This window comes from Rhea pennata, chromosome 1 (assembly GCF_028389875.1).
Source record: "Rhea pennata isolate bPtePen1 chromosome 1, bPtePen1.pri, whole genome shotgun sequence".
NCBI lineage: Eukaryota > Metazoa > Chordata > Aves > Rheiformes > Rheidae > Rhea > Rhea pennata.
In genome coordinates, this window is record NC_084663.1 from 174,861,353 (window position 1) to 174,878,518 (window position 17,166).

Consider the following 17,166-nt stretch of genomic DNA (forward strand, 5'->3'; position numbering starts at 1 on the left):
AAGTGACACTGTGAGCAAAACATCTCAAATGATACTTAAAATCAACTGAACTTAAAATCTTGAAAAGTTTTATCTCTTCTTTTGTATGCTACTACTGGAAGCTATTGTACTTGCCATCTTCTATACCTCTACTATTTGCTTCATGGCTTTTCCAGTTAAAGCCATTATATTCTTCTTTAAGTTTATGGTAGAAATAAAGAATAAAAGCTCTTCAGGCTCTGAGCTCTTTAGGCTCTGAGATGATTCATTTGCAAGTAATTTCTCATTTCTTCTTAATATATTGAATATTTTTATGCTTATTTAGCTGCTGTTCTACATTAGGCTCAGCTGTATGGTATATGTTCATCAATTATCAGTTACTTTGCTACTCAAACACATGCACAGCTGTGCCATAGGTGCATTTGGAAAAACAGAGTCTGCAGAAATGAATGTTATTTCAATAAAATACATTTTAAATTTAAACTGAAAATATATGAAAACCTTTCCTAAAACCTGAAAAGAATTGTCTCAACTTGTGCATCATGCTTCTATCCGAAAACTTTTAACAACTATAGCTATTGTAGTTTATAATCTTGCTAAATTTGTCAGAAAAAAAAGTATCTAAATGGTTTTTTTACTTATTCCATCAGCCATTTATTTATTTATTTATTGTATAGTCAGGTTGTATTAATACATTCTGAAGTCACCATACTATTTCATCCTTGGGGACTAGAGGGAGCATTTTCCTTTCCAAGTAAGAATCTCACTTGCTTGTTGCTCCCAGATTTCCCACCTGTCGTTTACAGGTAATAAGACCGAATATTTGCTATTCTTGGATTGGGAACACAAAAGCATTTCCTTTTCCCAAGCCACTTCCTAAAGCTAATTTGCAACTGGAACAAATAACAAAATAGATAGGTGATTTCCTAGATAAAAGAGACATCATAGATCAATTTTATCCCATTTCACTAAAGCAGCTGATCTAGGGTCGTATAGAAAATTATAAGTTAAGGTGAAAATAAGGTGACTAGTACAAGGAATTTTAGGTAGTCAGAGATCTGGATATGACAATTAGTATGGCACAAAGCTATTGCCAGAGTTCTTTGAAGATCAGCCTTGGAATACAGGAGTGTAATAGTAGGAGTATGCTAATTAAATTGTCAGATCACACAAAGTAACCCAAAAGGGAGCATTATCATAAGGGATGCGTTAGACTATTCTGTAGGGAGTATTTAGATGAGAAGCAACACAAATGTGATACGTAATAGTATATGGTGTATATATGTATGTGTATATATATATGCAGTATATATATGTGTGTGTGTGTGTATATTGTGAATATATATAATGTATATACATATATTCTTATGTTTGAGGAAAAATAATGGTTAAAAATGATGGAATAGTAAAAAAAAATCCTTATGTGTACTTGTTAGTACAGAAAAACTAATAAAAAAGATCTGTAAAAAACTTAAAACAAATTGAATAATATATAAAGTTTTATTCATCCTTTGGGGAAATATTTGTGCTATTTGGATTACTGTGGACAGTTCTGATTATGAATATTGAAGAAAGATGAATTGAAACTGTAAAGTTCAAATCGGGGATACTGTGATTGCCAAGAAAGACTCCCATACCAAAGAAAAGCAAACAGACTATTACAGAAAGAAAACTGTTGGCCAGGAACAAATAGATACTAATAGATAAAATTTTGAAGAAAATTAGAGACAGAACGAAGCTGATTGGGTCAACTTTCCATCTCAACTAAAGGGTGTACGCAAAATTCTCAACTGGTTCTAAATTTGATATCAATCAGTTCATAAAAGGGTAATATTATCTGATTTTATGTAAGTCCAAAGATTCGAATCTTATCATTTTCCTTTTCAGTAATACACATTTGTGTTCTCAAATCAGAAACTGGTGCTGTGTAACAGTACTGAAGATATGAAGATTTTATCTCCTTTATTCTCATACCCTTCCTATGGTTAAATAGTAGTGGTCTTCAATCCTGAAGTTATTTCTGCCTTGTATTCTTTTCAATATATAACGGTAGAATCACAGAATCACAGAATCAGTAAGGTTGGAAGGGACCTCTGGAGATCATCTAGTCCAACCTCCCTGCTCAGCAGGGTCACCTACAGCATGGTAGACAGGGTTGGATGCAGGCAGGCCTTGGAGATCTCCAGAGAAGGAGACTCCACAACCTCTCTGGGCAACCTGTGCCAGTGCTCCGTCACTCTCACAGGGAAGAAATTCCCCCTCACGCTCAGGCAGAACTTCCTGTGCTTCAATTTCTGCCCATTGCCTCTTGTCCTGTCACATGGGACAACTAAAAAGAGTTTGTCCCCGTCCCCTTGACACCCTCCCTTCAGGTACTCGCACACATTGATAAGATCCCCCCTCAGTCTTCTCTTCCCCAGGCTGAAGAGGCCCAGCTCTCGCAGCCGTTCCTCAGAGGGCAGATGCTCCAGCCCTATGATCATCTTTGTAGCCCTACGCTGGACTCTTTCCAGTAGCTCCATGTCTCTCTTGTACTGGGCAGCCCAGAAATGGACACAGTACTCGAGATGAGGCCTCCCCAGGGCTGAGTAGAGGGGCAAGATCACCTCCCTCTACCTGATGACAACACTCTTCCTAATGCACCGCAGGAGACCATTGGCTTTCTTGGCCACAAGGGCACATTGCTGGCTCATGGTCAGCCTGTCATCCACCAGCACTCCCAGGTCCTTCTCTGCAGAGCTGCTCTCCAGAAGGTCAGCCCCCAGCTTGTGCTGGTGCCTAGGGTTATTTCTCCGTAGGTGCAGCACTCTGCACTTGCCCTTGTTGAACCTCACAAGGTTCCTCTCTGCTAAGCTCTCCAGCCTCTCCAGGTCTCTCTGAATGGCATCACGGCCCTCAGGTTTGTCAGCCACTCCTCCCAGCTTGGGATCATCAGCAAACCCGCTGAGGAGGTGCTCTGCCCCCTCATCCACGTCAGTGATAAAGAAGTTGAACAGGATGGGACCCAGGACTGAGCCCTGGGGGACCCCACTAGCCACAGGCCTCCAACTGGACTCCACGCCACTGATGACGACCCTCTGAGCTCTGCCTTTCAACCAGTTCTCAAGCCACCTCACCATCCACTCCTCTAACCCTCACTTCCTGAGCTTGCCTAGGAGGATATTATGGAAGAGACAGTGTCAAAAGCCCTGCAGAAGTCAAGGCACACAATGTCCAGTGCTCTCCCCTCATCTACCCAGCCAGTCATTCCATCCTAGAAGGCTATCAGGTTGGTTAAGCAGGATTTCCCCGTGGTGAATCCATGCTGGCTACTCCTGATCACTTTCTTTTCCTCCATATGCCTGGAGATGACCTCCAGAAGGAGCTGTTCCACCACCTTTCCGGGGATAAGGTGAGGCTGACGGGCCTATAGTTGCCTGGGTCCTCCTTCTTGCCCTTTTTGAAAACTGGAGTGGTGGTACTTGCCGTGACTGTGGAGTTTCGTAAAGTGGATGGGATGCAAGACTCATATACCCAGTAGTTCCTCCAAATTTGGAAAGAGCATCATATTTTTGGCCTTGTTTCTGCTAACAACTCGGTTGCTGAGATTTGAAGAAAAGGAGTGCACAAACTCTTCCACAGCATTAGATGAAGTTGGAGTAAAAACATTAATTGTGAAATGAGGGTTTATGCTAATTTAGAAATGTATAGTGTTCTATTGAGTGTAAACAATCAGAAAAGGAGGGTGCTCTTTATATGTGGATAACAAGGGGGATAGAGGTTGGAATGGTTAATATGTTTTTTTTTATGTAGTCATAAATAGCGCATAACTCATTTGCAACAGTTAGTATGCAAAACTAGTATGCTTTAATGTAGAGGAAACGATGCTGTAGAAAGAACGGACTCTCTTACTTTTGAAGTGAAGACTAATAACCTTACTATTTTCCTGCAGAACTTAGATGCATCATTAGGGACCAAAAGTACCCCTGTCTTTTCCAATAACTTTTTAAAGTTATCAGCACCTAATGTTTCAAGATTACTTCTTCAGTTTTGAAAAACAATGGGAAAACAAAATCAAAAACAAAAAAAATCCACTGATTGACAGTTTCCGTTCAAATAAAACTAATCTTTTCAGTAGCTAACAATGTATTTGCTTCCTAGGTTACATTATCTATTTATTAATTTTCTCTTAATAAGTATCCATTTGAAATATACATTCCCCAAGAACACAGAACTTTACAGTAAATTTAATCATATAATTCATTTTTTAGCAGAACAAATTCTAGTGAGGAAAATTTAAGTGAAAAAAAATAATTAAGTTTGTTAGTTTCCCCTCTCCTTTGGAATAAATGACTAAGATACTCTCTATATCATACACTTTTATTTTATTCCAAACAGTTGTATGGCACAATCATAACTGAAAGTTTACTAGACTTCCCCATTGTATGTCCTTAAAAGATATACATTTTTAAAATGTGCTCCTCATTTCTGACTTGTGTGTTGGTTATTACCATCACTATCCTTTTCTTGCAGTTACAGCTTTCACAGAAGAAAAGGAAAAAAGCTGCCCCTTTACTTTTATTTTCTTTTAACAGACATCAATAAATCTGTGCTATAAGAGGAAAAATACATAGCTGTATGATCTGCAGATTGTCTTTAAATGGTAGAACATCACAACAGTACATTGAGTTAAGTGTAAATATAATGGCTTTGGAACCAAGAAGAAGAAGTTCTGCCCTTTATTGATTGGCACAACCCCAAAGATGTGCTTTAGTGAACTTTATATTTCCACCTGCTGCTGTTGTTTATATCAAATATCACACACTGTTATTGATCTATGACAGATAAAGTGAGAAAATATTGCTAACTTTAACTTTTTAAAGTAGAACTATTTTAAATTCCATTTCAAATCAGCTTTTTACTTTTAGATGAGAAAAAAAGAGTATTTATTTTCTCTGAAGGAAAATAAGGGAACTATGAGAAATGTTGCAGAATAATAATATTTCTTGCTGGTATCTATCTGATCTTTATCTTGTTTTTTGCAGAGAAAAACAATAATATAATTTTGTTGTTATTATTTGTATTATGGTCATTCTTACAGACTCCTATTATTATTATTATTTGTATTATTGTTGTTCTTACAGTCTCCATCTAAATTTAGCCATTGTATGATGAGGGACAGAGGAGAGCGCTGCTAGGAACTGAAAACTAGTTATGCATTGTGACGTTGATTTTTGTACACCTAATCCTGAAACAATTGCCACCTAGAGGAAATCTCTTAATCTCCTGAGTTAGGAGGCCAAGTTTCCTATCAAATGGTGGATGAATGGAGTTTGGAAAAGAATGGATCTATAGCAACAAGTAAAGACCCTTTTTACATTAGACAAGGGTGAAAGTTGAAGGAAGGGGATTGGGTTCAAGTACCCAAGCAGCTGACCTCATTTGGGGCAAATGACCAGATCTCATCAGAGATTGCCTTCTTTTCGTACGAATCCATGTGGAGATTTCTGGAGTTATATTCTTGAGCCCAGATTATTATCCATTAAAAAGTATAACTTTTGTCATTTAGGGAATTTATTAGTCATCTGAGACTGAAGTAGTGTCTCAAATCCAGCAGATCAAAGATTTGAATAGAGATTGCAGATAGGTGCCATTTAAGGATGCTCAAACATAGTTTATTTCTGCCCTCTTTTATGGAAGCTATATCCATTTGAGCAACTTAAGAATAAGGTCCAGCTAAGGAGAAGGAAGGCCTGGTACTGACTTTGAGATCTTTGCCAGTTCTGGAATATAACATTATTAAAAGGTATAGCCAGAGAATGAAATGGCAAATGAGCAATTTGTGTATTCAGGCGGTTTGTGCCAAAGCTCCATCTGTGGTCTTTGTTTGGTACCTTTCATACCAAAGGTAGTAAACAAATTCTCAAACACCCTTAAGGACCTGTGTCACAATTCATAATTTTAAGAAAGAGGCCAAAGGAAGGATGGCTGCTACATTCATTTTTTTAAGCACGAAAATGCAATGCAGAAAATAAGGACAAGATGCTTGAACTGACCCAAAGATATTTCTTTATGTTGTAGGATCAAAGCCCTAACCGTAGAGCTCCTTAATCAAATTTAACAACTATATTGTTTGAGTAGCTTCTCTTTTAGAAATGTTTGAAAATCCTCATCTTTCTCCATCAAATATTTTTTCCTTCCTTTGTAGTTCTTTCCTGCTGTCTCTATTTATCTTAGTCATTGGTATTTGAAAGTATTCCCTTTTCATTTCTTTACTAAAATGCAATCCAACACAAAAATGTGAGTTTTTGTTTGTGTCCTTTATGAGATAATTTATTATAGATTGGCAGTGACAAATTTTGTTGGTTACTTGATTGTACCAGATAGGATTTTTAATGGCTTCCATACACTATTAATTCTACTAAAACATTCATAGAAGTAGAGCATACTGATGAATTTTGGAAAAGTAAACATCTGTACATATTTATCATTTTGTCCCTCCATACACATGCAAATGCATTTCTTAGATTTTCAAATAAATCACTGTCTTGTGAAGAGATTTTAGGGATGTCTACATTATTTTAAAAGGTGATTTTTTTTTTTTTAATATTCAGTTATATTCTTTCAGTTCCACCAGTTTCACAATAGTTGGATTCATTTAGTAATGAATTTCCACACATTTGATTATTGTTTTACCAGTAGTTTTCCAACTATTCTGGTTTTTATTTTGAAAGGATAACATGGGGAGCTGTCCAGAATAGCTAAAACATATGTGTGGGGGATTGTTTTGTTTTCAGGTCTATTAGTGAAATAAAGCTAGGAAAGAAATTTGTTTTATGTAGATCAATACTGTACCTCTAGTAAAAATAACAATTACTTTAGTTTGATATGTCCCTTATGACTACTATGCATTATTACAAAATGAATATCAGGAAATTTAGCTTGTTTAGCTTTCATTTTCAAGTAAATAGCAAAATCTCAATCAAATTTGACTATGCATGTGAAAGATTCTAAAAATTGTCTTGTAGTTAGTCACTCACATGATGTGACACATATTTGCTGTGTACTGACCTTGGAGATGCATAGGTTAATAATTCCACAAAGTTCTTAATTGTAGTTCAGCATTCAGCACAAGAGAATTAGCAATGTATTACATATATAAAACTACCTACGAAACTTGATTGTGTGGCTGATTACAGCCTTCTCCAGGAGTTCTGCTCCTTTGCCTTTCAAGCATCATATAATAACGTGTCTGTGGCATTTTCTCTTAGCGGAGTCATTAGGGTTTATTATTAATTCAGTGCCCTACTCTGATCTTTTGTACTTTTGCACATAGATCCATATTTCCGGTGCAGGGATCCCATGCAGCTCAGTGAATGTGCAATTCAATTCAATATGCATCACATTCTTCTCTTTTTTTCAAGTAAGATTTAACCTGGTATTTAACATTCACACTGTAAAACAGGAATCTCGGCACAGGTCTATTTCTTTTCACGTAGCATTCATCTAGTCTAACCCTAGCGAGGCTGCAGAGGATGCAAGTTAGATAAATATGTTTCAAAGAGGATAATGAAAAATTGTGCAACTTTATAGTAAATAAGACATTTTTTTTCTTCACCTCAGCATGATCGTGTATGTAGTTAGGATGTATTGCTCTTTAGAGGTCCAGTATCCGTCAGAAAACATGGCAGATCTAAAACCATCGCTACATTGCAGAGAGCTGATGTCCTGCTGATACGCCATGGCCAGCCTCCCTGGTACAGCACACCCTGGTGCCACATTTTCTATTGCGCATGTTTTAAGAGGCAGTGGTGCATGTACATGTTTTAGTGGGTATGCTCTGACATACGTTTTTCCTTGTGCTTCACCAGCATGAGCAACAATTTTTTGGACTAGCTTGCTGTCGACCAGTATACAGCTAGTACGACTTTGCTTTTGTTGTAAGGCCATCAACCAGGTTTTTGCGATAACACTTTGTCTTTACTACACTCTTCCCTTGTTTATGAATTTTGAAAAGAACAACAGGCTCTTATGTAGATAACAAAAATAACATATTATGGTATGATCTGGGCATGTAAGAATGCTTCAAAGCAAGCAGACATAATGAATTAACTTACTCAATTTTAATTCCTAGAATGAAAAAGGCAGTCTTGTCACTGTCTTGAACTTAAGCTTCTAAATGTATCTTAAGTACCAATCTAGGCAGAAGGAGTCAGGGCCCAAAAATTCTTCATAGCTATTCTTTCTAATTATGCAGCTCTGACAACTAGTAATAGACTTCTAAAAAGAATGCTGCAATTTCTGCCGTAACTCTGAGGGTCAAAACTGTAAAAGACATTGGCGTCCTACATTCATGATTATTTTAAAAGTCTAGGTTTTAGTTATCATTTTCAAGGGGAGATGTCATATGAGAATTCCAGCACTTGCTCCTTACTGACGTTATACAGGAAGAGTAGAATAATACTGTCTCAAAGAGTACTTAGCACCTATTTGCTGAGACCTAAAGGAAACCCTTGTTCAATGCAGTCAGAGAAGTCTAGAGATAGTCAGCTGACCAAGTGAGGGCATTAATTTCAGGCTGTCTACATGCACGTATGTATATATATGTGCATGTGTATACACACACTTTCTTACTTCCATATCTGCGTACATCTAGAAAGATATTTAAATGTCTAACTCTTACTGAAATTAAAGGAAGCTGTACATTGAAAGTGATACTCATTTAAATCCTTTATGGAACTACAGCCATTACAAGACCTATCAAATATCCACCAGGTCCAGCAGAACAGAATACCAAGCAATCTCCACTGTCAACTAATATTTCTATTTTTCTAATATGAAACTTGATTAACTTCTCAATATCTTAAATATCAGGAGTAAAGAGAAAATGTCTTTCAAACAGGTAGATCAGCTTCAACTGAGTCTTTCATCATCGGTTGAATTCAGTGAATTGAGAAGAATTTTTTCATTATGAAGGTCACAGACTAGATGATCTAAGACTCCTTTCAAGTGAACCATATAATTGCAATACACTGCTAATTTTCATAATTCAGTAAAAAATGAAGAACTAGCTCAATTGTATTAAATAAATTAAGTATTAATAAGCTCTAATTATGATTTTTAAAGTTGAAATAAGACATCAACATTTTGTGTAAGTTAGCAAGATAAGAAAATTTGACTTAAACAATTATATTTTCTATCAGAGTGGCTTTTTCATTATTTTTTCTTTAGATTTTCTGTATTATTGTGTCTTACTGATTAATCAGATTTATTCTTTTACGAAATCCCCTTGAACTGAGAAAAGTACATTTAACATACATAGTTACAATCATACAAAGAGATAAAATGTTTCATGTTGTTTGTATTCTGCCCACAATGTTTCTCATTAACTACAGACAAATACTTTTAAATCTATATTTTATGAATGACATGAATATTTTACCTGATACTGAAACACAGCACTGCTCTTCCTTAACAAAAAAAAAAAAAAAAAAAAAAAAAAAAAAAAAAAAAAAAAAAGCTTGCTTTCACACATCTGTTTCCAGGAAAGATTTCAGATTATCTACCCAAGTAGAGAGTAAAATGAAATTTGACTTAGGATGATATTAAAGGTAAGTATTTTACAAATATGACTAATTTTACAAAACCCTTGTGCAATAAGGAGAAATAGAAAAACATATTTCAAAGACTAACTTGCAGCTTACATTCTTATAATTTAGTCTTGAAGTTTTCATGTTTGGGAAGGAATCTTTTTTAATGGTAGCATAATGTTCTTTTCTCTGTTCTTAATATATATTAGTCTGAATGTACTTTGACCTATGAGTAATTTTCTACCTTAATTGAAATTCTGTAAGAGTTATTTTGGGCTATTTTATGACAATTTTGAAACTGCTGATGTTTTATAAATGTTCTGTTTATTAGCTACTTCTTTTGATCAAAGTCTTTTCTCAAAAAGATAGTTATTCTGCATCCTGCCATTAGGAAAAAGGGCACTTGTTGAAAATATTCTTCCTTAACTGTAGAATCTACAAAAAGATGTATGTATTTTATAGTATTTTAGTCAGAAAATCATCCAATAAATGAATCCTGAGACAAAGAAAAGTGGAAAAACTGTATGGTCTAAAATAATTAAACTGAAATTAAAGATGAATATCATAAGGAAATTTAGTTCAGTCTAGCACAGAGCCTTTCTATGAATTCAATAAAAATGTCGTATTTAAAGACAGGTTCTCTGTATTTTTTCGTTTATAAATAAGAGAGCAAATAAAGGGCCAAAAGTTTATGCTAGAGAAAATAATTGATTACAGAGACTATTTTGCCTTAACTGTTTCATAGCCTAATACTGTCATGGACATTTTTGTGCAATCTACATTCCGTCATTGGTCTTGCAAAGTGAATGCAACCCTTATTAGGAATTTGGTTAGAACTAAATTTACTTGAAGTGTGTTCTTTCTGTTAGGAGACTATACACTGTAATATAGGAAGTAGAGCTTTGCCATAATGATATTATCCATGCAAAGAATATTTTTCTCTGAGTATTTTTCTAATTATTATTGTTATTTTTAAATTCAAGTAACAGTTTGGGAGAGAGGGGGGCTTTTCATTTTCTTCACTTTTTTTGTCAAACTGTATGTATATTTAATTTATTCTACCTCTGCACTACCAAATACACGAACTATCATTCTGAATTTACACACAGAAGTAAGTCTTCCTTAATAGTTTTCATTCCAAAAATTAATTCTCATTTTCAGCTTGTGCCAGTGGCATAACCAATGCAGTATAGATAGATAAGGGCCTTTGATCTCCTGCAGTCTCATTCCTGGGGCAGATATTGACTGATTAGACAATGCAGGAGTCCAGCTTTGCTGCTGCTGACTGCCTTCTTCCCCTTCTGCTGAGCATGTATCCTATGAGCTAGAGTAAAGCTGTGTTGCTCTTTCAGAAACACTCAGAGGGCAAAAAGCAGTGCACAGGGGCCTAAGCAAAAGACAGGATGTAGTCTTTGATATACACAGTGAAACAATTTTGAAAGGCAAAACCTCATTAAGAAATGCAGCAAAGGCATGATTTAACTGTTTTCACAAGCCATGCTACCTCAGATCAAAGGCAGCCTACCCTTTTGAGGTTGGCTTGTCAAACTGCATTTTAAAATGGCTTTTCTGATTATCTATCAAAGGTTTGCAATCGTAGCTCTGAGACAAATGCTTTTCATTGAACCAGTCACAATTTATCCTAATGTCTTCTACTTTAAGCTTCTATTGTAGTTTCTAGCCATTTTTATATGAAAACATGTTTTAGGAATCTCTGCCCACCTTAAAAAAAAAAAGAAAAAGAAAAAAAGAAGAGACCCAACCTTGAAGTGCCAAGTTTCTGGTTCAGATGAGATTGAGTTTGGTCTAAACTGTCTACTAACAATGCCTGAATAAACTAGGGAATAGAATTCCATAATATCCCAGCAGGCAAAACTTTCATTGTGATCAGTGGAAACAAAAGTGCTCAGTATGAGTCCGCTCTTCTCCTTGCTGATCTTCTGTTGTAAACAGTGACATTTAAAATAAAAATCCCAACAGTTTTAATAGGATACACAAGCAAGTGAGGTATTCAGTAAACAGAAATTTTCCAACTGAAAAATGAACAAAGATAGAGTTACAGTGTGATTGAGAGCATACTTATTTCTCAGGTTTTCTTCTTAAGAGTACAACGTTGAAAATAAAAGTCTTACAGTAGTGTATGTACTCAAGAGCTGCTAAGAAATATGAAATCTCTATGGAGTCTTCAAATGCCAGGAGCCTGGGAGAAATGGGAAAAAATGAACTATATTTTTGACGGCAGGTGAGAGCTTTGCAGGATGGTATATATAGTATGTAGCAGACATACAGTAAAAGGATAGTCAGAAGTAGTACACACTGTTTAGCTAAGGTAAAATTGCTAAGATAATACTGTGAAATAGCAAAGTGAAAGTAATAAGTGAGAAAAAAAATGAGGAACTTCACTAAATTCAGAATTGGATTATCTGTCATCTCTGAATTCTGCAAATACTTGCACATGAAACTGAAAGTCTACTTACAAGTATTATCAACAAATCAGTCAAATCAGAGGTACCTAATGACAAAAGAAATAGAACTGAATACAGTCCAGGGAGGTAAGAGTAGCCCTGGAAATCACAGGGCTGAGGTGTGGCCTCCGTTATACCAGACTTTCAGATATATTACTTAAAGAAATATTTTATACTTTTCCCTGCAGAGAATTTAGCCCTAAACAGTTACTGAGAAAGACAAAGCTGCAAAAATGCATATATATTATAAGTCATCTTATAAAATAGGACCATGAGCACTAAGAAGCAAGTTAGATTGCTAAGTATCCTTAGATATAAGTATTGTAAAGACGTTGCAAGAGCAAGGAAAGATACGAGAAAAAAGCAGGGTGTCATAAATATTTAGTAAGTGATTGTGAAGAGTTTCTGAAGAAATAAGTAAAATAGAAATAGTAAGGATGACTGAAGACCAAGCAGATGATTTTTCCTCTGAAGACCTTCTAACCAATGAAAGAGAAATGGAGTTATTAACCCTAAATAAGACCTAGATACTTTAAAGTAAATTTATGAGTTAAAGAAAAGAGATGAGACCAAATTTCCATTTACTCAGTAAGGCTAGGGAGCTATATATATATGTGTATTAATTATTATTATTACTATTATTCAGCTAGCATTAAGCTCATTATTTGTTTAAAAACAGTTGTTATAAATAACATTATTGAGCTTATAGTCTTTGACCAAGAAAGAGCTATTTGTAGCAAAATAAGAAAAACAGCAATAATTCATCATAACTTTCTTAGAACTATCCTGAACTCTCAGCACTCTGGTTCCAGAGCGGTTCTGCAGTCATTTTAGGTTAAGGAATGTGACCATGGCCTAGGAAACTTGTCATAGGGGTAGAAGAAATTTCTTTGTTTTTCTACCTCCTTTGTTATTCATGAATAGGTGCAAATACATAACTGAGGTGTCCATGCTCAGTCACAATACTGTATTAAAATCAGAGCTTTAAAATTATTAATTGATTTTCAACTTTTATTTCTTTGAACTAGACCGCTATGAAATAAAATTTTACTGTTAGCCTACAGATCTGTTACTAGTTGAGACATAAACACAATGAAAATCTAAAATGATAGTTCCAAAACCTAATTTTGGAAATTATTTTTGTTTTGTCTTAAATGCTGTAGACTATTTAAACAAGAACTATCTGGCCCCACTAGCTGGCTGAAACTGTTAGCAGATACTTATGAACAACGTATACTGCATCTTTACTGGAAATTCAAAAATGCTAGATTTTCTGCTTTTATTTACATTTTGATAACTCTCCTAATTGAAATAGAGGAATGAAAAACAGAATACTTCGCTTTCAGTGTGGAAATATCAACTTATATATTTATTTCAGTGGAAAGACAATGAAATAAAACAGAAGTTTCATGACAGAAGAGATAAGAAATAATAGGTAGGTATTCAGACTTGGGAAATGCAGGATCACTCTCACGAGCCTCCGCAGAAGTGTTGGTACCGTGCAATTTAGAAAACTTTGTGAAGTGTTTAGTTGTCCAAATACTGAATCAGAAGTCTATTTGGAAATCTCAGGTTCAAAAATGTTGGTCTTCAGTTTCAGAGTTCAATCTATATGCAGTTGTCTACAGCTATTTCATTTGCTTGCTTCACCTCCAGCAGTCATTCTAGGGAGGCATGTATCTCTTGTCTATCTTTGTCATATCTGCCAGTCTCGTGGGAATGTCGCAGTACCCTAGCTAGCAGTTGGTCCCTGCCTTTCAGCAGCTAAACCAAATCACAGATCTTTTCTGAGACTAATGGTTAACTTAGACAGCCAATATCCACCTTTGTTTAAATGTCTATATTTAAACAGAGTTGAATCATATGTATATATTTTGTTGAGTGCCATGCTCCCTTTTATCTATTTTTTCTTTTCTCTACTGTAGAAAAACAGTATAGAAGTAAGAACTGAAGTAGAAGTCATACAGTCATAGAATCAGTAAGGTTGGAAGGGACCTCTGGAGATGATCTAGTCCAACCTCCCTGCTCAGCAGGGTCACCTAGAGCATGGTAGACAGGGTTGCATCCAGGCAGGCCTTGAAGATCTCCAGACAAGGAGACTCCACAACCTCTCTGGGCAACCTGTGCCAGTGCTCCATCACTCCCACAGGGAAGAAATTCCCCCTCACATTCAGGCAGAACCTCCTGTACTTCTATTTCTGCCCGTTGCCTCTTGTTCTGTCACATGGGACAACTGAAAAGAGTTTGTCCCCATCCCCTTGACACCCTCCCTCCAGGTACTTGTGCACATTGATAAGATCCCCCCTCAGTCTTCTCTTACTGAATGCCTTCTTTGCTTCAGTCTGCACTGCTAAGGGCAGCCCTCAGGAATCCTGCACCCCGGACGTCAGGGAGAAAGTCTGGAGAAGGGACGACTTTCCTTTGATTGAGGAGGAAAGGATTAGAGACCTTCTGGGCAGGCTAGACATCCACAAATCCATGAGCCCGGATGGGATGCACCCACGGGTACTGAGGGATCTGGCAGATGTTGTTGCCAGGCCACTCTCCATCATCTTTGAAAGGCCCTGGAGAACTGGAGAGGTGCCTGAGGACTGGAAGAAAGCCAATGTCACTCCAGTCTTCAAGAAGGTCAAGAAGGAGGACCCAGGCAACTCTAGGCCCGTCAGCCTCACCTCCATGCCTGGAAAGGTGATGGAACAGCTCCTTCTGGAGGTCATCTCCAGGCATATGGAGGAAAAGAAGGTGATCAGGAGTAGCCAGCATGGATTCACCACGGGGAAATCCTGCTTAACCAACCTGATAGCCTTCTAGGATGGAATGACTGGCTGGGTAGATGAGGGGAGAGCAGTGGATGTTGTGTACCTTGACTTCAGCAAGGCTTTTGACACTGTCTCCCATAACATCCTCCTAGGCAAGCTCAGGAAGTGTGAGTTAGATGAGTGGACAGTGAGGTGGCTTGAGAACTGGCTGAAAGGCAGAGCTCAGAGGGTCGTCATCAGTGGCGTGGAGTCCAGTTGGAGGCCTGTGTTTAGTGGCATCTCCCACGGCTCAGTCCTGGGTCCCATCCTGTTCAACTTCTTCATCACTGACGTGGATGAGGGGACGGAGTGCCTCCTCAGCAAGTTTGCGGATGATCCCAAGCTGGGAGGAGTAGCTGATACACCTGAGGGAGGAGTGTGCTGCCATTCAGAGAGACCTGGGCAGGCTGGAGAGCTGGGCGGAGAGGAGCCTCCTGAGATTCAACAAGGGCAAGTACAAGGTCCTGCACCTAGGGAGAAATAACCGTAGGCACCAATACAGGCTGGGGGCTTACCTTGTGGAGAGCAGCTCTGCAGAGAAGGACCTGGGAGTGCTGGTGGATGACAGGCTGACCATGAGCCAGCAATGTGCCCTTGCTGTCAGGAAGGCCAATGGTCTCCTGGGATGCATTAGGAAGAGTGTTGCCATCAGGTGGAGGGAGGTGATCCTGCTCCTCTGCTCAGCCCTGGGGAGGCCTCATCTTGAGTGCTGTGTCCATTTCTGGGCTGCCCAGTCCAAGAGAGACATGGAGCTACTGGAGAGAGAGAGTCCAGCGTAGGGCTACGAAGATGATCATAGGGCTGGAGCATCTGCCCTCTGAGGAACGGCTGTGAGAGCTGGGCCTCTTCAGCCTGGGGAAGAGAAGACTGAGGGGGGATCTGATCAATGTGTATAAGCACCTGGAGGGAGGGTGTCAAGGGATGGGGACAAATTCTTTTCAGTTGTCCCATGTGACAAGACAAGAGGCATCGGGCAGGAATTTAAGCACAGGAGGTTCTGCCTGAATGTGAGGGGGAATTTCTTCCCTGTGGGAGTGACGGAGCACTGGCACAGGTTGCCCAGAGAGGTTGTGGAGTCTCCTTGTCTGGAGATCTTCAAGGCCTGCCTGGATGCAACCCTGTCTACCATGCTCTAGGTGACCCTGCTTGAGCAGAGAGGTTGGACTAGATCATCTCCAGAGGTCCCTTCCAACCTTACTGATTCTATGATTCTATGAACATTAGTGGATATTTAAGAAAGCGTGTAATGTCCATACACCTATATTTGTTAAACCCTTTGTCCATTATATTCAGTTTAGGACTCTCTGAACCACACTGCCTATGAATTCATTCTCTCTGAATGTGTTTATTCTCATTTCGAACCCATTTATCCTTCTTCACAATATTCTCTTAAAAACAAATGCTGCATTTATTCTGCATTTTGAGGAAAAAGGAAAGAATTCTTCCCTCTTTGTCTTATGGTATTGTTTTCTAACTTTGTACTATGCCAGTTGTGTCTAGCATTGTGTGAGTTAACTAACTTCTCTGTTAAGCTTTCCCATATCATTTATGTTTTTATTGAACAGTTTCCCTCATACATTGATATTTTCTTCTTCAGATCTATCTATTTAGTTTCTCCTAATATAGATGATAAGCCATGTCTCTAATATTGTGCAATATCTTAACCTTTGTTTGTTCTATTAATACATTAGAGCTTAGTTAGTGTATATTAAAAGAACCAAAATTCTGCAGAATCAAACTTAGTATTCCCTTTATAGATTTTAAAAATAATTACCTTTATCTAATTTTATAACAATACATAAGCAATGTCAAAATTAACAAAATTTGTTTCCATATAGGTTTAAGAGGTGGTGTGATTTGTATTCTGCACCAGTGAATAGTTCAGTGAACTATTTGCAACAATTTATTTGATAAATTTACTCTCCTTTTCTGTTTGGGTGTTGTCTTTGAACGGGCCTTGATTTTTAAGAATCTGTTTGCTATTCAAAATTATTCATCAGATGATAAGCAAATATGTTTTAGCCTCCAGATTATATGTGAATAATTTGCCACAACTATTGTTCTACATGTTTACTCTTAATTTTACAATTCACACACTATATTTTTTCTTCAAAAGTAAGTAGTGCTGCTTTCCATTAAGCAAGACAAAACACCAAGTGGAATATGAATTTGATAATAACATTAAAAACATCCATGTTTGCTGAACTTATGAAATTCATACAAGTTGGAGAGATGATCTATTTTTTCTTTTTTTCCTGTAGCAGATGATAGATAAAAATCAGATACTCCTTATTTTTATTTCTATATTTCTGAGTTCTTGTTTTATTATCATTTTTGTTTATGTGGGTTTTCTTA

At 37.2% G+C, this 17,166-nt stretch overlaps 1 protein-coding gene across 2 annotated transcripts in view; it reads left to right on the plus strand.

Annotated features, from left to right (window-relative positions):
* The window catches only part of KLHL1 (kelch like family member 1), a 243,290-nt gene that overhangs the window by 213,058 nt on the left and 13,066 nt on the right, over positions 1–17,166 (plus strand). The window lies entirely within an intron of this gene.